The sequence below is a fragment of the Ambystoma mexicanum genome, chromosome 12 (genome assembly GCF_040938575.1).
Source record: "Ambystoma mexicanum isolate Mex_15411 chromosome 12, UKY_AmexF1_1, whole genome shotgun sequence".
NCBI lineage: Eukaryota > Metazoa > Chordata > Amphibia > Caudata > Ambystomatidae > Ambystoma > Ambystoma mexicanum.
Window position 1 is genome coordinate 758,747,777 of NC_090936.1, and position 25,577 is coordinate 758,773,353.

Here is a 25,577-nt window from a genome sequence, read left to right on the forward strand (position 1 = left end):
CACTTCCTCACTCTGCACTTGTCATGCACTCATGTGCACTGTACCAAATTTAGGTGTGCAACAAGTTGCCAGATGACAACTTGAGTATTGCAGATCCAATCTGCTGGAATTATATGTTACAGCGGTAGGACCGGCTGAGAAATCATTGAAATCATTGATTGAAATCATTGATTATTATTGCAAGAGTCACAGCCAGCAATTAGATTGGGCCTTATTTAAGCCAAGAGAGGGACAGTTTGTGGCTGATGACTGCTTTGTACCAACATCTCTTCATGCCACAAGTGGAGTAACTGGCAGAATGCATCACTCATTGAGATACTACCAGTCTGGTACTGGCTGGAGCTTAACCCATCAACATTATGTTGGTCTGTGATTTGACAGACATGATAAATACAGCACGACTGGTGAGGGATGGGCTTTCACTCTTTTGTGGTGATCCATACATTTTATCCACATTTTGCCGATTTGAACTGGATGAAACAGTGCAACTATACACATAAAAACTATGTATATGCATTGATGCTTTAGAGGAGGTATGACATTGCCTGAAGTGAATAGGCAGAGAAAACACAACTACCTCTATTTCAACACACCAGGTGAGATGTCAAGAAAATTGTCTTCTTTATCATCAGGAAGCACATTACACTTGTGACCTAGACGACCAAGACATCTTCTGAGAATATTATTAGTAATAGTGATAAGATGGAAAATGACAGCTTTCTTGATAAAAGTGTCACTCTATCATCAATTGTTAATGCATACGGGTCCAAATGGACATAACACAGAACTTCAGGAACTCTGATGGTTGGTGTTTTCCACTTTACACAGCTCACATGAGTATGATGATCCACTAAAGTATTAGTACATGAAGTGCTCTACCTGACCAGAAGTATCAGTGAGCATAGCACAAGAGACCCCATGCTGCTCCACTGCCAGACATGTTTTGGTTTTGCAAGTGTTATTCTATCTCATGTCTGGGAAGCCTTGCAATGTCCAATGTTGACCAATAAACATCATTAACATGACCCAGCATTGCAGTGAGTAAATATATGACAATATATGTAGCCATAACTAGTTCTGATGATGAAGAATTGGTGTTCAATTCCAGGCACACATAGAAGTATAGTGGGGTTATTTACTAGTGCTTGTGAGATGGTAAGCTTCAGTGACTCTAATATCATGATTAGATGCCATTATTAAATGTGCTGCAACTGTTCTGTTAAGTCCTTCCTGCAGAGGCTGTTTTAGTGGTGGGGGGCGGCATCTTTCAATAGTGCAGAACTCTACTGTTCAATCCCACACATGAGAGATGCCTGCGTGTGGATTTTTCAGGTTATATCCCCTACACGAGAGCCGCCAACCTGACCCTTTTTCATTTGGTCCAAGCTACATAAGAGTTGGAAACATTCACATCTGTAAGGTGCTCTTCACTACACAAGAGATGTGAACATTAGAATACTTTGGGGTTTTCATTGCCACATAGGTGTCCACAGCATTATTATTTTATTTCTGTTTTTCCTTGTTACACAAGAACCACCAACATGGGAAATGTCCAGGGTCTCACTGATTCGTCATAATTGTCAAAAGGATAATTTTTGAAGGTACGCCCTGCTACTGAACGTCCAAAATGAGAATTTGTAGGCTTCTCCCTGCTACTTAAAGTATCTCTGAAGTGTTCGATGTTCGCCCAAGTAGAGAGGAGCCAGCAACATGAGAATCTTCCAGGATCACACTGCCACATGAAAACTGCCAACATTAGAGTTTTACAGGTCCTCCTTGCTCCATGCATATTGCTGACATAAGAATTTTTCAGGTTCTTACTGCTAAATGGAGCTGTCAACATGAGAAATGCTCAGGTTCTCGCTGCTATATTAAGGTTGGTAACATGAACATTTTTCGTTTGGGTTATTTTTTTTCCATTATTTGTTTATTTGTTCATGGTTTATCATAAACCTTTACTAAATATTCATGAAAGACAAACGTTTAAAACTAAACAGAATTTCAAATTCCAAGTATGAATTCCAAGTATAAACATTTCTTTAAGTTTAAAAATGACATTATGTTTCTAAAATATGCAAGAAAAGAGAAAAACAAAAGAAAGTACACATATGAAAATATAAAAGCAAAACAGCAAGATTCAGAATCCACCAATCAAAACAAGGAACATAACTAACTTAACTCACACACTGTTTTTAAAAAAGTAATTAAGACAATAATCAAAATAGGTGAATATCCATTTCTCATTCTATACCAAATATAATTACAGTTCACACATAACCTAGAGGCAAATAAATCAGCAAAATATTCTGTTCTCTGCTTGATCAGCATAGGACATCTTAACATGATATGATATAGAGTTTCATCCATTTCAAACTGATTGCAGAACCTACACCATTTCTTCTCCTCCGATGGATTTCTTATGTTTAGTATATGGTGAGTGTACATAACAACCAGCCTAAATCACATAAAAGAATTTCTAAAAATCCTTGATGGATATTTTATTAAATACATTTCCATGCCTGGTAAACATTTCCAAAAAGAGTGGGCTTGGTTATAAAGCTTAGAATCAAAAACTCTGCTCTTTGTCAAAGACCAATCCATCCCACTTATAATAATTTTATATTTTTTTGGCTGGTTCAATAAAGTGCACTTTGCTATACCTGTTTCTGCCAACAACCTTTCAACTTCTTTATTCAGAGAAATCATAAACGGGCATGCTGGGTCAATTCCTGCTTCTGCATAAAATTGTCTAGCCCCAGGCAACTTACATCTTCTCCATAACAAAAGACTCTTTATTGCAACCACCGAATGGAGAGACTGCAAACCCAATTCATACCTTAGTACCTCCATTGGAATGGTTTTTGGTAAGAAAAATAGTAGCCCCTTCCATATGATTCCTTCCAAGGTTTTCAAAAAATCTGCAATGTTTGTTGGGAAGAGTTCCAAGCCATAAGTGACCCTTGGGACCACTTTTCTTAAATAGAACTCCCGAATGGGTTTCATCGTAAAACCTCAAAATTTCCTTTCTAACAATTGCATCTGCCTTAGCGCCACTTCGTCTTTGGCCCTGAGTTGATTTTTAAACAAAGCAGCAGTTTCAGCACCTGTAAAACGGTATTCCAGATACTTAAAAGCTTTCTGGGGCTTAATGTGTTTGCCTTCACAAAATCATGTGAAGGACTCCTGTTTCTTGTTGGCACTACCCATACAAATAATGATTGTTTTAGAAGGATTAATTTTTAAATGAAGATTACTTATAAACAATTCAAAGATCTTAATTAAACGCTGAAGACCCACTTTAGTATTGTCTATTAGCAGAAAATCATCTGCATAAGCCAACCATGGAATGGCCCTCCCATTGAGTTTAGTTGACACCCGACCCCCATTTAGAAAGGCCGCATGAGCTTCACTAACATAAAGATTAAAAATGGTTGGGGCCAACATACAGCCTTGTCGTAAACCATTATTGGTTTCCACCTGAGAAGAAAGATCCCCAACAGAGTTCATTCGTACCACTAACCTAGTGTCGGTATAGAGCGCAATAATGATTTCCAACAAATGTTTAGGCATTTCTAGTGATTTTAGTTTATTCCACAACGTTGGCCTATCCACTAGATCAAAAGCCTTACTAAGGTCCATTGATGCTACAAAAGTGGGTCTCGTCCCCTTGACCCAAGCTTTACTTTGTAAGCATCTCAGGACAAAGCCCCCACAGTCCGTGTCGCAGTTTTTTTTTTTTAAATCCCAATTGGTTCATGCTAAGAATTTGATTGTCATAAATCCATCTCTGAACATCTATCAATACCAAGGATGCAAAGATTTTAGAGTCAGAGTCTGTGATAGCTATTGGATGGTATAACTTAGCAAAATGACCTGCCCAAAAGGTTTCTGGAATTGGGTTTACCATTGTTAAATCTTGGGACGAATCAACGTTGTTGATCAGTTCCCAAAAGTTCGATGATGTAGTCCCCCTCATTGCTCCCAGCATCCATTCACCATCAAGCTGGGCAGTAATGCAGCGATGGCTAATCAACCAATTCTTATATGATTGCTTTAGTTGTTTTATTACACCCACGATTCCAGGATCAAAAATGGCCAACTTCCGCATTTTGCAGACCTCCCTATTGAGGAATCTTTTTCTCTCATAAACCTCGAAATCCATAGAATGTTAATGATAAGTCTTTTGACAAAACCTATGTGGCCTCTGATAAAAAAAACCTGGATTTTAGATCTTATGGTACTATCAAACTCTTTCATGAGCATTCGTTGTTCCAGCTTAGTTTTTTCGTATTCGGAAATAGTAGTGAATTTATTTGTTGAGTTAAAGGACCATTTGATCCTATTCTTCAAGGTATTAAGTAATAGATCCTTATTGAAGACCTTTTGGGCCCTCAATAGTACTTCAGACTCAAACTCAACCATCAACATACAGTGATCACTCGCCAATACTTCCTTCACTTCAAATGTTGTTGCCATGGAGTGACTTAATTTTGCGGTTAAAAAAATATAGTCTATAATAGGTGAACAACATCTCGCTTTCCATGTATGGTGATCATTTAAAATCAATTTGAGCCCCCACAGTTCAGCAAAACTTAACCAAAGAAATCCTCTAAGTTTCTGACGACCATTAGAACAGGTCGCCCTATTAAGATACAAATCTTCTCCTAACAGCCTATCCACTCTGCAGTCTGCATTTAAATCACCAGCTATGATTATGTGGCCCCCTTTGTTATCAATGGACCACACATCAATATGTTTGCCTAAGGCAATTAACTCTGTTTCCAACTGTTGATCAGAGAATTCATTCGCATTCCAATAAACATTGATCACCAGTAGAGAGAAGGCATTCACCACTTCTCCAACCAAAAAATAAAATGTTAGAAGGAACGATTGTCCATGCTTCCAAGTTCCTTTTTTTTCAAACCTGAGGACTCTTTTGAGGCTGTGAGCATGCCACCCTTTGGTCTGCCACTCCGACCCTTTACTGCACATAGATCCTCCACTGCAAAACCTTCCCAACCCACATGCAAGGTCAACCATGGTTCCTGCAGGAGTATTAAATCAAAGGAGTGTAAACCATTCATATGGGTCTCATTATTAAAAAGATTGAAGTTACCACGAGAATTCCAACAGATCAATTTCAACCTGTGACTTCTTGCTATGCTAGTTTACCTAACTCCTTTAAGTTGCTGATTTGTCACGTAAAGATAAAGCCAACCATCTCCAGTCCTGTTTATCGGACAAATCTTCCACTTTGGAGTTGGTAGAATAATCAGTATTTTCAGAAACACCTTTGGGTCTCAACCCGCCTCTATCTAAGGCTCACGTAGGAACCATCTGCTCTTTGAAAGGAAAGAGATTAAACCCCATACGTTGGAGGGCTTCAGCCTCCTTCAATAACATTGATCGGACCCGAGGAGATGGAATAACAAGTCTCACAAAGTCCAATCGTTCTTTATGTATAGAATCCACCAGATGAATATCGGCTGAAGTAACAAGGATCAGTTCGGGTATCACTGCAAATAAAGACACAATATAGGGTCTATTTAGTGGTTGATTTCTCTCATCATTAAATAAAGAACACAGTATCAGACCCAGTAAGTTAGCGAAAGCCGGCGGTCTAAGATCGTGTTCATATTTAGTATCATGCATTTCTTTCTCAATGCACAACTTCTCCTCCCCCTTATATAGGAGCGATAGTCGTGTTAATTCCTTTCTTCATCACATAATCCATCTTTGTTATTCAGTCTATCACCGGTTGACCCTTTATTCCTCAAAATTGTATTTTCTTCCAAGATATCTTGCACATTTTTCAACAGTTCTTCAATGTGACCTTGTTCTTTCACCTTTAGATCTTTACTTAAATCAGTAGATTCAGTATGTATAAACACTTCCTCAATCTCCCGTACATTAGGCAACTCGGTATACACATCGGTTCCCACTCCATTAGAACACCAACTGTTGGTAGTTCGATTGTTCACTCTACCCTTTTCTTTCAGCATTTTATTTTCATTCATAAGATCCTGCACATTTCTCAAGGTATCATCCACTTTCATATGTGTCTTAATTACACTGCTATTGGTATTGTCCACTACATCCCTATCTGCCTGAAACTTACCCATCACCTCTACTCTTTTATAGGAGTCTTTAACCGTTGTAAAATTTGTAAAAGGCAAAGTATTACAAGCAGTAGGATCCTTATGATAAAAGCCCTTATTCACAAATTGTATAATCGGTTTTATCCGTGTCTTGTCGGGACAGACAATTTCACTGAATGTGTGCTTAATGCTTGCCTGATCCTTAAAGATGTTATTGCTAGCCATTTTATTTGGATCATTCTTATTTATGGGACCTGGATCCTTTTCTATATTGTTCGTCGTGCCCTTAAAGATCTTAAAGATGTCACTTAAACCATTTTCAAGTCTATTCATATTATCCACAACCGGGTCCTTTTTTTTTCTTTATTTCATACAAACCATCCAGACCTTCTTCATAATCACTCTGAGTTGAGTGGTCAACAGATGTTTTTTCATTCTCAGTTGCTTTTGTATTTATAGCATCGCTTTGGGAAGCTACATATACAACAGCATCCGAGGCAGCCTCATCAATTCAGTGTTTCAAGTCCAAATCTCTCATACATTTTCTAGGAGTTTCTTTTTTTAAGTCAGCTTTTTTAGCTTTATTGTTATTTTTCTTGGCTTGTTTTTTTGCAGCTCTGGATTGCGGGATGCACATGGAAACCCCTTCATTCGTACCATTAACCTTTGGTGGATTATTCACCTTAATCTCATCCGGTACTACTTGACCCTTTTGGACAGTATTGGCTACAATTTCCGGAAACATTTGCACAGCCTCTTTTCCTTTAACAGTTTTATCATTAGGAGGAACATAGACCACAGCCTGTTTCCTCCCTGCTCCATACCCCTCCAAGGGGCATGCAGACTTCAACTCTCAGGCCAAGGCTACCATACCATCCTTGACTATGGGCACCAGTATATCAGATAAACTTTTGGGCAGATCCTCTGAAGTTTTAAAAATAGGCACAAACAAATCCGATATCGATTTCGGAATATTATCGATAGTTTTTGCAATTGTAGCCAAGAAGTCAGTTTGTTTTCTAAGTTCCACCAAAATGGCACGATTGAAAATGCCTAACATCGGTGACATCTCGTCTCCTGATGGAAAATCATTTACCACCCCCCGACTGAATATCGTATACTGGATCTACTGGAGTACCTGAATCAAAAGCATTCAATCCCAATACTTTGACCACTTGCTGCAGTTCACTGTGAAAATCCTCATTCGCATAATCCTCAAACATAGGTTGGGAGGGATCCAAATGAACATGTAAATATCTCATCTCAACTGAAGAATCCTGTGCACACTGAAGCAGTTCCTCGTCGTCCACACAGGGTGCAGGAAGGGGAAGCGCCGCCGCACGTACCAGGCTCGCCCTACGAGTGCTGACTGCATTAAAAAAGTCAGCCCTATGATCTTTCCGTATGGCAGCTGATTTTAATTTCCCCATAATATGGATATTTAAACGTATGGGGTTTGACAGCACACAACCCCAAGGTTGTTCCACCAAGGCAAAACAGAATAGTCAGATGCCCCCAGAAGAAATGTCTAAACAAAAAATTTGACTCCCCCGGGCATCAACACTTTTAATACTGGTTATGAAGCGCTCCTTAATCTTCGAGGCACAGCTATAACTGACTTGGTTTGTATCATCCGACTCAGTACCGAGACAAAAGTATGTCCCAAAATAAATATTGACCAAGCAAAAGTTAAGTCCTCATAAATTAGGAAAACCCACAGCCCACCGCGGATGGGGCCCCCCTTGGTTCCACCAGTTTACTCCCATGATGCGCAGCAGAGGACGCAGACGACGAACACGTTAAGTGATCCTATCATTCCCATCTTAAATCTGGCTGACACTGCCTTTACTGAAGCACAGACATCAGTTTTGAGCAAAGGCCTATCGTATGTACCCACTCATAAAACAGATTGGTACCGTACTGAGCTTGAGATTAGAAAATTCTTCCGATCCATGCGGTTAAAGGTCTACTTTGAGGACGAAGCAATATCTGAAACAGAGGCAGATTCAGGCTTACATGTCCCTTCCTCTTTCTGTCCCGCAGATAATCAATGCCACCTGAGATTCTGGCATTTGAAAAATGCATTATGAGTGACCTCCACAAGCTAAAAAACAAAAAACAACATCAACAATACAATATGACTAAGGAGGAGAACAATGCACTTTTGGAACTCTCCAAAAACAGAGCATTAGTAAAAAAGCCTGCAGACAAGGGAGGCGGAATTGTACTTATGACCTCTTTACAATATAAAAACATGATACACATTCTCTTATCTGTTAACCAAAGTTACAATAAAATCAAACAGGACCCCAGCAAAAGTATTCTGGCTGAAATTATGGAAATGGCCACATACGCCAGAGATCGAAGTTGGATCACTTCCAAAGAATTTGATTTCTTGACCACCAACCAGGGACGGATTCCATCTATTTACGCACTGCCCAAAATTCACAAAAATCTGACCAATCCACCTGGACGACCCATTGTTTCAGGTTGTGGTTCAGTGTTAGAACCTGTCTGTAAATTCATAGATGTTTTTCTCAAACCTATGTGTATAAAAACAGAGACATATCTAAGAGACACAACTCAAACCATCCAAATTTTTGAGGGAATAGATTCTGATGACAGCCCTCACCTCTTAGTGACCCTAGATATTTGCTCACTGTATACCAGTATCCCACAGGAACTGGCTATAGAGTGTATACACAGATACTTGATAAATTCCGATGCCCAAACAAGAGTACCAGCAAACTTCATTGTAGAACTACTAACACTTGCTCTGTCTAAAAACTATTTTGAGTTTGATGGACAGTTTTATTTTCAATGTAAAGGGACAGCAATGGGGGCAAGCTTTGCGCCCAGCCTGGCTATACTGTTTATGGCAGATTTTGAGAAAACCAATATACTATCTGAGAAAAACCCTTTAAAAAACACATAAAAATCTGGAAAAGATACATAGACAACATTCTCTGTATCTGGGAAGGCTCCAAAACAGATCTGGAAAAATGTATCGAATGGCTCAACATGGTGGACCAATCCATTCAGTTCACAATGGAATGTAATGATTCTGAAATCAATGTTTTGGACCTCAAAATTCAAACTAAAAATGGCTCCCTAAAATGTAACCTATTTCGCAAACCCAGCGACAGAAATACACTTCTGCATTTCAAAAGCGACCCCCCGAGGCATATTAGGGAAAATTTGCCCTTCGGACAATAACTGAGAATAAGAAGGAATTGCACTGAACTAAAAGATTTTTATGACCATGCCAATGATCTCGATCACAGATTGACCGAGAGAGGGTATCCGCATCATGTAATATCCAGATCACGGAAAAGAGCCAGATTTTCAAACAGGGACGTACTCCTGCGGGATAAAAATGTAACTAAAAACGAGGAACCAAGAACGACTTGTGTTATAACACATGGCGCTTATACATAATTTATTCGTAAGTCCATAACCAAACATTGGACTTTGGCCAAATTGTACCTACCCCATGAACCTACACCACCCTTTGTATACAAGCGGGGTAAAAACCTCTGAGACCAACTGGTGCATTCCAAATTCTCTAACCCTGCCCCAAGATTGGGCCTGTGGAATTTGAGATCACCCGTGGGACATTTCTCCTGTGGGAATTGCACTTCATGTAAATGTACTAAAAAAATCAAAGATTTTAAGATCGATGATAGACAATGGAGTTTGAGATGTCTGACAAACTGCAAAACTAAAAATGCCATTTACATCATCGAATGCCCGTGTGGTTTAAGATATGTCGGACAAACATAGAGACCGGTTCACATCCGGATCTGCGAACATCGCTCCTGAATAAGATGCAAACATGAAAGTGCCCCCTTGGTAAAACATTATTTGGAAGCCAAACATACAGCAGACGACATTTTGTGGTGGGTGGTTGACACCATCACATCCTCCACAAATCTTAAAATAAGTCTACTACAAAATGAGGCTCAATGGATATATAGAGTTAGCTCCTTTAATCATGGCCTCAAGAAGAATATATTTGCCCTACTTAATTGCATCATTTATCACATGACCAGTATTCTTTCGGCATTTGATCTGTGCGCGTGGGCTAGTGTATTATTGAACAGTGCGTCATACATATATTAGCCTCACCACCCGGACGCGCTCGCTCTTCATCTTTCCAAGTTTTCCAAACCACCATTTTTATGCCAGGCCTAACTGCAAGCTCTCGCTATGACACTAAGATCCACCAGCTACCTTGAGCGTGATGTCCATAGCAACCTGGCCAGACACGTCCACACCACCAGAGCGAGGAATATTCCATTCGCTCAGAGGACTCGCCCAACACCACAAATCGATACACCCGATACGGACTGCATTTTGCAACACCATACCTTGAATGCAGCCGTTTTCTTTGCCGTCCCTCTATCTGTCGGGTCCTTTCAATGTTAAACGTGCATTTAACACAAATATGTCGCAGAAGGAAAACATAGTATTCTTCCCCCCGCCGTCCAGCAAAAGGTAGTACCCCATCGCACGGCATTATGGGTCGGACTAAACCAAGGGTTTCCATGCCAACGGGACGCCCTGCATACAGTGATCAAGTCGGCTCGACTGATCCGCTCTCTCTCTGGTGCTCCGTGCACCACTTTTCCCTCTGCATTCAGTGCCTCCAAAGTGAGTATTCACTTCCTCGTATGATCATGGTTTTTTCTGCTTGACACATATGACGATTCAAAACCATTGCCCCTTTATGTCTCAACAGACACCCTGCCACATTTTGTGACACATGAGTACGCAAGAATACAGGCGGTTTCCCGCCCCACCGCATTTACCACGGCAACTGCATGGGAATTCCTACCCAGCGACTTCTACACACTAGGAGAGCCTTGGGCCAACAGCGCTTTGCTGTTGTCATGATATAAACATTCCGGTATGCATTTTTTGGCACCTTTCTTTCTCTTTCTCCCTCTTTGTCACTAGCAACTGCATGGCTGGTTTAGGTCTGATGTTTGATGTTTCCTTTGCATAGTCTTCCGTAATTGGGTTTTCCAGACCGTTCTTCACTAACTCTCCTTGAACACGAGTTTATCTTGCATCCTTGCATGCTCTCTTAAACCGGCATTTTTTGATCACTTTAAATTCTAAAAAAATTGTGATTTTATTTCACTTTTCTCTCTATAGAGTGCATTCACTCCAGGACTTCACTAAGTATTGGGTTCCCACTTGAAGACTCCACTCTCGCAATTCCGGGTTGATAGGGAATCTGCCACCTACAAATCCTAAAGGCTGAAATTTCTGCAGCATTTTTTCATCTTTATTTCTAACTAGCAGTATCGTTATCCCACAATGTTTCAAGTAAATAGGGGATCCTGTTGACAAATTTGGGTTAATAGCATTTTTTGCACCCATTTGATCGTGTACTTTACACACCTGCCTTACTCCACCCAAAAAAACTTTTCATTTCGTCTTTTTGGACCCCTTATAGATCCAACTGCCCTGAGGAAGGCTCTTCAATCAATGCCAAAATAGATGGCAAAAGCCGAAACGTGCCGTTAGTACAGCACATATATCTAAACTACAAGAACTGATGGTCTGTGCATGTACTACTATCTATCCACAGTTTCAAAACTGGCACTTAGGCAACTTTACCTAACATGATCATACCTTGATCATTAACATAAACAAAGGATAGGAACCTTTGTTACAAGATAGTTTGATTAACATTGCAAAAACCAAGTCTAACTGTGCAATTTGTTTGCTTTAATGTGAAATTACCCCCCCTTTTTTCTTTTTTGTGTTCATACCCTGAATAATTCTGTCAATCATTTAAGTGGTCATCTTTGTTTTCATTGTCTATGTTTTCTGGACATCTCATGTGAAAATCTTTATTGCATTGCTCAGAACTACCATTTTTTACTTAATTTTCTGTACATTGAAACATTTTAACCAATTTTCTTCTTTTTGCATTAATAAATAAAATGTATGGTCAATACTTTTGCTCTATTTGTTCTCCTTGTTATTCCCCTATTTATCTGACTCCTTAGGAGCAGAACATTCATTGGTTGAGAAAACTGAATATAAAACTGGACCTCAACCTCTTGGTCGTTTTACAGTGAGAGTTACAACCTCTTTTTTACCTTTTGCCTTGTCCCGAACTCCCACTGAACACGCAGGGGGCTCACCCCTTTTTTTGTAAAACACCGCGAACAGAAAACAGTACTTTTCCAGTACTTCTCGGTGCGCATGTGGTGCGCTAGTAAATGGGAATATGTAGACCCAGCAAGAGGCGTCACACAAACACAGGGCGGAGCTTCCTATCCGGAAGTACCTCCTTCCTGTTAATCCTGGTCAGGAAAAAGCGGTGTCGCAGCACCAGACGTCCTCCAGGTGCAGAGCCTTCACACAGCCTCAGGATTTTCAGAGGAGACGATCCGAGATAATTGCACGAGCGACCACTGCAAACAGTACTTATCTAGTACTTCTCGGTATTTGGATTATTAGGCGGTGCTTGTACCACCTATAAGCCAACACGATTGCATTAGGGTAAATATAGGAAGAAATGTCATATGAGGAGGAACACAATGCTTGTAGGTGTTGCTTGGTTATTTACCCACCCAGTGACTTTACATGGCCATCCTAATCACTATGGTCATTCCCACCCAGTTCCTGCCCTATCCCGACCAAATCACATTTTCATTTGAACTCTTTAAGCTCGGTTTATTCAAGATTTACCATCAAACTAAGCACTCAAAGTTCCTGCCATTGTTTTGAGAGTTAATTAATGTATTGGCCCTGTGAACGTTCTACTGGTGTAATACAAATGGCTTAGCCAGGTCTGCCTTCAGCCACACAATTTGGTACAATGTTGTAACATTGCCAGGTATTTTTTTGAAGAGTTTCAGCTGAAAAAACACATTGAAAAATATGGTGGGGGGGTAAGGGGATCTAAGGGGTAGGGCGGCATGTGGACAATGGGGGTGAGATAATAGCAAAGGGGGTTTGGAGGAAACCCCCCCAAAATATATAAAAACACGTTTGTTTGGCCAAAGATTTTCGTCAAAAAAATACCTGGTGATGTAAGAACATAGAACCCACAATTTATAAGCACTATGCATGTCCTTATGTAAGGATTAGCCATTTGACAGACACCGCTATTAGATTCCCAGTTACTCGCACCATTTTGTACCTGCTACCAGCAAGTGCTAGTTAATACCACTATGTGAGTGCCTTGCAAGTGTCATTCACGTACCTACAGAAGAACCCAAACTGTTGGCATTGCCAGTGCTTGTGTAGTTTCTCCTTAATAAGGAAAGCTGTTGTTAAGCATTCCGAGGGTTTCTACAGGTATGGTGTGAGATTATCATCTCTCCAATCAGGTTTCACAGAGGAATGGATGGGAACAAACTAAAGGGGAGCACAGATGGAAGTGTGGGACTATTGTACGTCTTCCCCATGCTATATGCCACATTTGTCAAACTCCTCTGATGAATCCAAGGACCGTGCCTTTTAACAAACAAGCAAACCATAATCCAGTGCCTAAAGCATGACATAGCCAGAAGATTCTACCCACTTTCTGTACTTTAAACACTCAGGTGCCATACCAACCTATGTACTCTCGTAAAATAGCACCAGTTAAATGTACTGCCAGTACTGGGATGAGGAGGCCCTGTGGGAATGGAAGAATGAGATTTGGGAAGCAATGCCAGCATTCAAGTGGTTGTCCAATCGACAGAAACAGACCAGGAATAAAAAGCAAAGACAGACAAGACAACAATCACAGATGTAGTAGCAGCAGTAGTAGTCGCAGTAGCAGTGGTCCTGAGCGAGGAAGAAATAGACACAGGTGGAAGAAAAGTTGAAGAAGGAATCTAAGTAGTGGAGGCAGTGGCAAGAGAGTGCAGAGGTAGAGGTGACCTGAAAGAGAGGAAGAATAGAGAAAGAAGTGAAGAGATCTCTGCCTTGAGTCTGCTGTTGAATAGTACAACTGGTGATATGAAAGAGAGGAAGAATAGAGAAAGAAGTGAAGAGATCTCTGCCTTGAGTCTGCTGTTGAATAGTACAACTGGTGATATGGCAAAGCACAGGTAGAGCTCTGGAGAGACCTCTGGCATCGAAATGCTTTTGAAGACTGTGATCACCAGCTTAGCGACCATCTGTGCAGCCCACGTTACTAAAGAAAAACTGGAAGTTGACAGAACCCAGGAGAAAAATAAGCTGATCTCAAAAACACTGGAGGTTGTAATGGCAACCAGCTATTTGACACTCATTGCCCGAGTTGAGCTGGAGGAGGAAAGAGCTTGGAAGAAGTCCACTTCCTGGAGTGGTGCCATTGCCAACACAGACGAGGCAAGGAAGAACCAAGAAAGTCTTGCTGGTAAGACACCAGGCAGCACACAGAATAATCGTATGCAGAAGGTGAAAAAATCCTCATGTTCCGTGGGCCCGAATCAAAAGGCAACTCGCAGGAGGCAACCCAAGTATACGTACCTGCCAGTGGGGAAATAAATAAATAAATATTAAAGCAAAAATGGGGGGGGGGGTTGAGGTATAGCCCTTGCAAAAATTGTGTTATCAGTGAATGATAGTCTTGGCAGGATAGTGAACCCATTCTATCAGTCTACTAAAACAAGAAATAAACAGGCATAATCTAGACACTACATGTGTGCCTGTAAAGAGAGAAAGAACCATTGTTCCTTGTACCAGTGATTCTGGGAATTAAAATTGGCACTCCTTGGAGGAGAGTAAACCAAGTCTGTAAGAGATCTGGAAACCTTTAGTTTTTTTTCAAATGCTCACAATAAACCAACAGGTGGAAAGACCAGGGCACAGGGATTGTCCCCCTTGGCATTACTGGACTTTGTTTAGGGGAACAAAGTTTCTACCCCCAAAAGTAAGTGGACCAACAAGTAACAAAGTCTTACTTTGAGTTGGTGCAACTTTCTTTTAGAAAACTTTGGGGTTTTGCTTTTCTTATTCGAACTGTGTGTTATACACTTGACCAAGGCTGTAGGAGAACAACCAAGTGACATTTTAGTTTTCCCTTGTTTCACTTTAGTAGAATTCAGAGTGTAAGGGTCAGGTTAGATTTTGGACACATGGTGGATAATATTATATTTGAACATCCTGACAATGACCGGTTCAATAGTTAGTTTTGTAAATGCAGATCAACCCCTCACAGAGTTAGGGCTAGCCTGTGTCAGTCTCCTTTGTTTCACTCCTCACATATGGTGTTCGAAGTGGGATGCAGCCTAGTTGACACAAACTGGGGAACCCACCCAAGAGATAAAATGAATAATTTGATCTTCAAGTGCATAAATGAGACCCACCCAGAGAAAGAATGGACAATGTTCATCTTCTCTAACAGGGACACGTACAATGACCAGTCCCAGTTTAGTGGCCTGGGGCCACACGGTCAGGTGGAAGATCATGAACCCCATAAACCACAACATTTTAAAGGGGTTGCATTCCATCTCTTATGTCACCAGGGCATTTCTCCAGTAAAAAGAAAAGTGGCAGAGGGAAATAGCTACAACCTGTTTTGCCCTCAAGAGCATTTGGTTCCTGGACAGGATAAAATCCTCATTTCTTTGGAAATAGGGATAGACATCACCACCCATGTTACCATTTATATTATGCCAATTGGGGAAAGTGACCAGACGAGAGGGAGAAAATTACTACCTCTCTTATTCAGTTTAGAGGAGATCACATGTGTTCTATTAAACTTTTCAGCAACCCAAATTAAGATTGAAAAGGGCAAAGTGATGGGACCTTTGGTGTATGAGACCCATTGGGGAATGATGCCTGAACTGACAATAGAAATAAAGAGAGGGATCTCTATAAGAACCAGTTTAAAGAAAGTGGGTCCCAAGTAAAATTGTATCATGGGCAAAAATTAGAGGTAAGAATACATTATCCTTCTGAGAAAGAGACAACTTCTTTTGGAATCTTACTCAACCCCCTGATAGGACAGAGTGAAGTGGAAGAACCATTGGGAATGATAACATCTCCCCAGTGCTCTAAATAGGAGTGCCACAGAATACCATAAACCCTAAGCTCCTATACAATGTGAGAAAAATACCACCTGGCTATTTGCTTCTTCCCATGGATGAACCAGATCCATCATGTTAATAGTTTGCATTCCCTGCAAGGTATTGCCTGGTAGAGGGATGCAACCTTTATATCTTCAATCGGCAATAAGTCAATGATACCTAAAAGGGAACATATGACAGAACATATGACAGAAGCTGGATCCCTAGTTCCCCAAGAGGAGAGACCTATTAGAGATATGGACAGGGATCTGTGTAAGGTTTCTGAGAGTAGGCATAATTGTAATACACCCAGATTTGTAGAGTATCCCGTATATCCCTGGGAAAAGACCCAAAGAAGAAGAGGTAGAAGACTATAATAGTCCTCTGAACAAGAAGAAGAAGAAGAAGAAGAAGAAGAAGAAGAAGAAGAAGAAGAAGAAGAAGAAGAAGAAGAAGAAGAAGAAGAAGAAGAAGAAGAAGAAGAAGAAGAAGAAGAAGAAGGAGAACCTATCCAAATAGGTAACCAGATAACAGACAATCCCTTGAATGGGTATTTTCAGTACCAATAGGAAGAACCTGATTACTATCTCAAAATGCAGCAGCAGAAATAAGAGAAGATTTTCTTCCCAAACCGTCCACCCACAGGCCTTGACATGTTGTCTGCCAGGACAAGTCCATACCGAGGGCAGGAAATATAAGTACCTATAGAATCCTTGCCAAAATAAGAGGAAAATATATCTGCGGCCAATTAGACACTGGATTTAAGAAGTCGGTAATATGTCCGGAATTACTACCTAGAGGGTGGAAGGAAACTTTAAAGAGAGAAGTCGGATGTGTGCATGGGGATACCCACAAATACCCTGTGACAAAAATTTCAATTATCATTTTGGAGAAAGAAACTTGGGTAACAACCATGGTAATACCCAATCTGCCGGTACCGTTGATCATCGGAAGTAAAGTACCCCAGTGTTTACAATGGGTCTCATGAATGATATTATGTGATATGGCATTCATAACACGCCTCTATGCAATTGTTTCAAGGCGTGACGAGGCAAGGGAGGAGGAAAAGAGGGAGGTTAAAAAACAACGATTTTACTAGACCTAGTGACATTGAGATCGTGCAAGTGCAGGAGAGCGGGGAGGAAGAAGTGCCGGGGGGATGGCCAAGTGCAGGTCATGAAATCAATACAACAAGTAGTGCAGCAAACAGGTGGCAAGTGCCAGTGTTAAAAGTGCAGGCACCAGGTGTCAACAAGTGTAGGAAAGGGACTGTAGGGTTACAGATACAGGCCACAGTGCAGGGGATGCCAGGAGGCAGTGCGGGTGTGCAACTAGAAGGGCAGGTACTTGAGCCTAAATTCAGAGGGTAGTCAGGTGACCAGTGCAGTATCAGACAGGAGATCAGCAGGGTAGAGAAAGAGAAAAGGCAGAAGCAAAGAGGAAGGTCTTGAGATGCTTCCGGAACCAGAGATGGTTCTGCTCAAGTTCAGAGAGGCAGGGAGGCTGTTCCAAAGGGAGGCACCAGCCGAAGAAAGAGATCCGCCGGAACTCATTGCTTGGAGAAGCGACTGACCCTCAAGGAGCTGGAGGTGGAGGAGCAAAGAGCTTGAGTAGGAAGATATTTCCAAAGATAGAATTGAAGGTATTGTGGTCCAAGGCCCTGTAAGGCCTTGTGGACAATGCAGAGGGTCTTGAACTTGATCCTTGCTGTCATTGTGAGCCAGTGGAGAGATCTCAGGGCCGGAGAGATACAATATCTGGGCTTGAGGCCAAGGACAAATCTTGCAGTCCTGATCTGGATGAGTTGTAGAGGACGTTGAGTAGAGGCAGGAATATATTTAAAAAAAAAGCCTTTTACAGTAGTCCAGCCTGGAGAGGCCAGAGCTCCGTAGACAGTGAGCGTCTGGGGGAAGGTGAGGAAAGGAAGAATACCTCTGAGGAGGTGCAGCTGGTAGTTTGACTTCTTATAGACATAGGAGATGTGAGGAGAGAAGGAGAGTGCGGAGTCAAAGATGACCCAGAGGTTCTTAGCCTCACAGGTAGGAGCAGGAAGAGTGCCCAGGGTGGGTGGCCAGAGAGTGACAGGAAAGGAAGATGCAGGTGAGCCGATGAGGAGGATGTCCGTCTTATTGGCATTAAGGCAGAGATCCTTGGCAGCACACCACTCCTGGAATGCAGACAGACCATCCGGGATGATATAGGGTGAGGAGGCAGCTGAGGAGAGCATGAAAGGGAGCTGAGTGTGATCCGTATAGCACTGAAAGTTGGAGCAGAGTACAGTTATGCGGTGGGCGAGAGGTATCAGGTATTAGTTGAACAGCCAGGGAGAAAGATTAGACCCCTGGGATACACCACTGATAGAGATTGAGATAGAGGAGAGGAAGCACCCAAGTTGGAACTGGGCGGGCTGGTCAGAGAGGAAGGAGGTCAGCCAGGCCAGGGCCTGATCAGTGATACACAGGTTATTACACAGCTTGTTGAGCAGGATGGCATGGTTGACCTTATCAAAGACAAAAGAGAAATCGAGTAGGATGAGGACAGAGGTGTGATTTACATCCATGTTAGAGAGCAGGTCTTCACAGATGTTCAGGAAAGCAGGTTTCGCGCTTCTGGCCGCTCTGATGCCAGACTGATGTTCATGGAGACAATCAACAGATTTGGTGTGAAGATTAAGCTGGGAGATGGGCAGCTTTTCCAAAAGTTTGCCCAGGAAAGAAGTAATGTAGATTGGCGATAGTTAGCCGGACAGGAGGGGTCGTCTGAGCATTTCTTGAGTAGAGGGTGCACAAGAGAGTGCTTCATGGGGGAAGTGAAGGTTCCAGTGATGAAAGAGTGGTTGCAGAAGTCCACCAAGGCTGGAGCAAGGATGCCAATGTGGTCCTTGATGGGTTTGGATGAACTGGGAAGAACCTGTTTTCACAAGACTTTCATTGATCGGACGTGTCTAGAAACATTGTCAGGAGTGAACAAAGGAAAGCAGGAGAAGGGAGGAGGAGAGGTAGTCACAGGAAGGCCAGAGGTAGAGGAGAAAGTAGAGGAGGAAGGAGAAGAGAAAGAAAGGGTGGACAGGATGTCTTAAGTTTTTTAGATGAAATATGAAGCCAATGCCGGGCAGAGGGACTGGGAGGGGAAAGGGGAGGTAGAGACTGCAGTGGGATTGGGCAGCTCCTTGCAGGTTTTAAAGAGTTTGGCCGAGTTGTTAGATGTTGCAGAGATGCGGGCTTGGATGTGAATAGCACAGATAGAACGTGAAGAACTCAAGGATGATATTGTCCCCCATCCGGAAACCATGCTATGTGAAAACACTGGAGATACTAGTGTCTTCCTTAGAAGGGGAAGCCACTGAGTTGAAGGAAAGGGTTTGTGATGAATGCAAGGATCACATCCCTTTTAAACAAACAAGCAAGCACCTCTCCAGTTCTTACAACATGCCGTAGACAGACGATTGTAACCACTTTCCCTACTTTAAACACTCATATGCCATATCAACCCATGTACTCTCATAAAATAACACTGGTTACAGGTATTACTATTACTGGGACAAGGATGCCCCTTGAGGATAAAAGAATGAGATTTGGGAAGCAATAGCACCATTCTAGTGGTTGTCTGATCTACGGAAATAGACCAGGAATAAACAGCAAGGAGCCAGAAATTGTTGGGATTCAGGCGTGGCCCTTTTTATGGACTGGAATCAAGATGGATTCTTGCCAGCTACTGGGTATTTTTCCAGTTTTGAGAACAAAAGCAAATAGCTCATATAAAATGCTAGCCCAGAGGTGTGGTTGTCTTCCAATAACAGTGTTTGCAAGAACGCCCGGGCCTGGCGCTCTAAAGGCCTTGGGCCTAATTATGACCATTAGGAGGTCATCTTCGTCAAAACCTGCAAACTTGCAGTTGTCAGGTAGAATGGGCCTATGCCAGGTTGCCAGCGGCAATGAATCATCCCAGTACATGCCAACAATGTGAGCACCCCAAGTCTCTTCAAATATACCACAAAACTCCTTAGCAGATTCACCTAACATAAACAAAGGAAAGAAATGCCAGAATATTTTTGAGTCATGCATTCTGAGGAGAACCTGTATCAATTTCCAGTTAGAGGATTCAAGAATGAATTTATATTTGCGCAGTTTTTATATTGTGTAGGTAAAGTGGTGACCTGGTCACATTTATCTCCCTCGGCCAAGGACTTGTCCCTGTTAATCTTGCATATAGCAGCATTGAGCAATTCTTTCTTCTTTTATATAGCAAGAACAAATAGGGAACCTTGAGTGGTAGAACATTTGCAGGCAAATAAATGCCTATGCTAAGGAGGCCAAACATTATTCACCATTTCCATTAAGTCCCACTGGCTATGATACAGCATCTCTGCGCGTGAGTAACCACAATTTGTCAGCAATCGGTTTAGGTGGGTTATGCTAGCTTCAGACCAAAGGATTCTATTCCTGTGCAAGTTAATGGCAACATTCAGAAGATGGACCTTCTTAATAGATATAGTATGTATGTGCAGGGACACCCTAAGCATGGCGTGATCACTCATTGTCGTTGGAGCGATGGGAAATTCCAATACGCATCTTTGGTTGGGATTCTTCGTAATAATGTAATAAATATAACTATGCGCCTTGCGATTAATCCAAATTGCACAGGAAGACGAAGGGCTGCCAGTAGATCTGAAAGGCAACAAGTTAAAAAATAATAATGGGTCTAACCACAAGCAACCTCTTTTTAGGGACTTAGATGTGCAATGAACATCATACTCAGACATACTATCAAATACTCATTCTACCTACCCCCTTTGAGTGCACAGAGCATTAACATCACTGGCCAAAATGATACCCCCATGTGGAGTTTGTGACTTCCATTCAAAAAGTATGTCCCAGATTAATGTAATGAATTGTTGCGTGATAACTCCATCAGGAGGGTCATACAATGAAGCCACCAGTTTGTAGGAACATTTGGAAGCACAGCACAAAGTAAGTTAGTATGCAGCCTTGTCCCTGTGTATACAGGCAGCAATAGATGGGACCTAGCCCCAATACACGGGCCCCCTTCGGACGACACCCCAGAGAGAGCTGTGCTGTGGATTACACTGCAGCCATCTAGAGTGAAGCCGGACAGAAGCCATGTTTCTTGCAGAATGAACACGTTGCCATTTAGCAAGGCCTTCAAGCCTCTAGGTTTATTCAGGAAGGAGCGAAAACCACGGGTATTGCAATAAAGGATACACCATGCCTTGAAGGTCAAGGAATTTCCACCAGTCGGGAAACCCAAGACACATCGGTTCGATCCCCTGACTACTGACCCCTGTAAGATTTCATTATGGGGGTGTTTTGATAACCAGTACCCATGGCCAGGGCACCGTAAGGCCCCACTGGGGCATGTTTACCTTCCAGTGTTGGCAAGAAGGAAGGTGTTGGCAGGCACTTAGATTGAAAAACTAATACATCAAAGCCCAGACTAGACAAAGAGGAGGTATACAGGCACATTCTCTCAACAATAAACAGGGAAACAAACATAGTCAGCACCCAATTAGAAGTGCTATATTAGTCTGGAAGCTCAATGCATTCAATATCTCTAGAAGAGAAGACCGTAAACTCTGGTATTCCATGTTGTAGGTCCAGTGCGCTAGAGCGGTTTAGGAAAGGGCTTGCGTCAGTTGGCTGTCACTCAACAATCTTCAGATGTATGTGTACTGCAAGCCGGGGTATTGCAGTTTGCCGAGGTAAATTCCTGTACGTAGCCAATTGGTCAGCTGTTTAAGACACCACTTGGGGACACAGACCTACTCTTAATGCCAGATCTGTGGACACACTCACTGTTGGCACCTCTGAGGTGGCAGCTCTCTCGAAGACATGTTAGGCAATTTTACACTGTGTGCCAGTGCTGCCTTTCATGTCCCCCGAGGGACTACCAGCCCCGATCTCACCGTTTTGTTGGGGTGATGTGAAGGATAACCGGAAGAGCGGTAAAGGGCTGCTTCCACAGGCACTTTCAGCCATGTAGCCAGAGTTGCACCGGGCATGTTCTGGCCACATGGACGTGTGTGCGAAGCCAAAGTGATGCGAGGGTCATATATATCCTGCATGGCACAGACCTCCTCCGTGATCCATGATAATGGCCGGGATCTATTTAGATTGCCATGTAGGAGAGCAGGACGCCACCATGCAAGTCTTCTTTCTTCTTTTCACTTTACATTTCTTTGATGCCAAGGTGAAGGAGGTGAAGATATGAAATCGAGGTTATCATCCGTGGACTTACTGCCTGTTGCGACAGGAGATGACCGCCGGAGAATGCCACAAGGCTAGTCCACATGGGGGGGGGCAAAGGAAAGGCATTACCATCATTTTCACAGAGCACGGGTGAATATAGGCCCACACAAGTGCTTGTCTCAAACCCCAAAGACATGTGCCCTCCACACTCACTATTTCTTAATATTATGTCCACCACTCGAGCAAGAATTTGTTTCATATTAGTCTGCTCCTGTATCAAAGTGGAGCAGAGTCTGAGCACAGCATCTACCGTCACAGCTATAGAGTTCAGTGTAGGATTGAAGGGGCTTCTTCTGGAGCAGCGTATATGGAATTAATTCATCGATACACTAGAGCAGTCAAGCCATGCTACAGGGCTCGAGGCTGAAACTGAAGAGATACGAACAAGATCAGGGGGGACGGACATGTTAGAGAGGATAATGTTATTTTCCTCCACTGTTGCAACCCTAGTACAGGCTGCAGGCAGCTAGTATCTTTTGATTTGCTCTGGAAGTTCAGGCAGGTTGCAACTAAATGCCTAGGCGTTTGACCCACTCCAGTCATAGTAGCTATAACAGTCACAGGGTAAAAACCATTGATTTTAGGTTGCACCAACGTCCCAGAGAATTTTCAATGATTAGCTTTTTGTGAGGGACTGTCATTGGGAACGCCCATGTTTAACATGGGAGAGACCACGTGCTGAGCGTGAAGAAAGTGACTACGCAAAGCTTAAGAGTGTGGAAGGGGGCGGGGGCTTTCTTGGTTTCATTTTAGTTATATGACCCATGGCAACATTAGCTCAAGAAAATAAGTACACTGCAGGCAGTACAAGGAGGATTCTTCACAAACAGATCTTTAGCAGGAATCGAGTACCCACAGGCTTCAAGGTGTGATGTCACCCCACTCCAGCCGCCTAGTGACGCCCAACTGCATCCCAACTGTGCTTTGCAAGTGCTTCCCTGGTGCTTGCCGGGCGTTGCCGGGCGAGGTGTTTTGACTGAAAGTCACCTCCTCCACCCTCCACCAATCAGTAGATTAGGGGTTGAACATGCAGTTTTGCACGAGCATAACATACACTGACCAATGTCCTAGCGCAGCAACCGCCCTTTGCTTTGAACTTACTTTGAACTTGCTCACTTTGCATACAGATCATCGTTTATTTGTGGTGTGTGATTTCAAACAATTTCTCCACCGCTCTTTCAACCCAGTAAGGGTCTCATGTTGCAATTGCAGCTCCTTACTATACCTTGCACCGTCACTGAAAGCAAAGTGAAACACAGCTAGGAGTAGCTGTGCAGCCAGCACTTCTATGAAGAAGAAATTGCAAGAGGAGATCCTGAAAATGCTGAGTGAAGGTGATACGCTTTAGCACGAATGAGGATGAGGTAGTCAAAACGTAAACCATACATTTAGATACCATCACATACCTGCTAAATATACAGGGCCTCATTACACGGTAGGCGGTGAGCCATGGCGCTATTAGCGCCATGGCTCATGCCGGTAAAATACCGGCACCGCCTTGGCGGAAAGGGGATTTACCGCCCCATCCCAAGGTTGGAGGGGCGGTAAATCCCCCTTCCGCCATTGCCCTTCCCCATTCCCATTTCTGCCCCATAGGGCTCTATGGGAATGGGGAAGGCGCTAATTACGGCACCGCAATTTTGCGGTGCCGTAATTAGCTCCGAGGTCCCTTAGCGGGTTGGTATTTAACGCCTGCAAAAAGCAGGCGTTAAAACTCCAACCCGCTAAGGGACCTCGTAGTAAGGCGGCAGGGATTTACCGGTACCGGTATTTTACCGGTGCCGGTAAATCCCTACCGCCTACCGTGTAATGAGGCCCACAGAAATCTGAGTTAGGGCCTAACAACAGCATCGCAGAGGCAATCTCCATCGTAGGGAAATTGCTGTCTGTCCTCCGATTCTGTGTGTATTTTTCATACCGGGGTTGCTGGCAGTGTGCCTGGTATTCCCCAATCCCCATTCAACATGTTACTTACTGTGGTGTAGGGAGCATTGATGCGTCATTTCCTGACACTCTGACTCAACCATCGGAGGGCAAATCTGTTTAGCTGGATTTGTTAGTGTAGATGGAGTTATCTAGGGGACACACATCGATGTGGTACATCCACTTGTAAGGGAACAGATGTTCTGCAATATAAATATGCACTATTCGCATAAAGTGCAGACAATCAAGGCCAATCTACAGATAACCCACTCCTATGCACATGTTCATGGCTTTGCCCACAATGCATTCATCCTCCGGAGTAGAGGCTCACCTGGCCTAATGACAACTTTGGTGAGCGAGCAGAGTTGGCAAATGGGTAAGCAAATCAAAATCGTTATTGTCAGTAACGTTGTCACCATTTCACTCATGTCAACTGCATGTCTCCCACCTCTCCATACATCATAGATGAGCGAAAAAGATCCCCAATCACAAAAGCAATACCCGTACTGTGATACACAAGATATTGCATACCTGCCCTATATATTGCTTTGTGGGGGACAGTGCTTATAGCCTGAAGCCTTGGGTATTACTTCCCATTCTATAGCCTCAGAAGTAGGCTTAAGAGCACTGGAACAATTCCCACATCAACATGTCCAAACCATACAACGCTCTACATGCCTACTGCAAAATAGGGGCCACTGCATGCACATCTCTGGCGTTGATCTGCTGTATGCACCTGATAGGTTTTGTCACGTTTTTCTCATGTGCTGCATGTTACATAAGCTTGCCACCCAACGAAGATAGCAGTTCCTGTTCAACAGGTCTAGCAAAAAGCAGATGATCCAAGAACTAATATATATTAGCTCCGGGGTAGTGAAACCTCACGGGACAATATTGGTGATACTTCCTCTTCATAACGGTTTATTAAGGCCACCTGCGTATAGCATGGATCTCATTTTGTAATGATATGGTCAGCTAAATTATGTGATCCAGCAAATAGAGGATTACTAGTTCAGCTTAAGTTGTAATAGATTCTGTACATTCATCTGTGTTGTTAGATTTTATTGTGTCAAATCAGACATTAATATCAAAATCAATGCTTATGTTTTGTAAAAACAGAAAGTTACAATTATTTTCAGAATGCATACAGAACAAGCTGCATCATCAATCCATGTATGTGTATCGCAACTCTTTTAAGCATGTGCAATTGAGAAAAAATTATGCTACAAACTCAGGACATTATGAAGGTAAAGCCAATCACTACAATTATTTGGTTAGAGAGC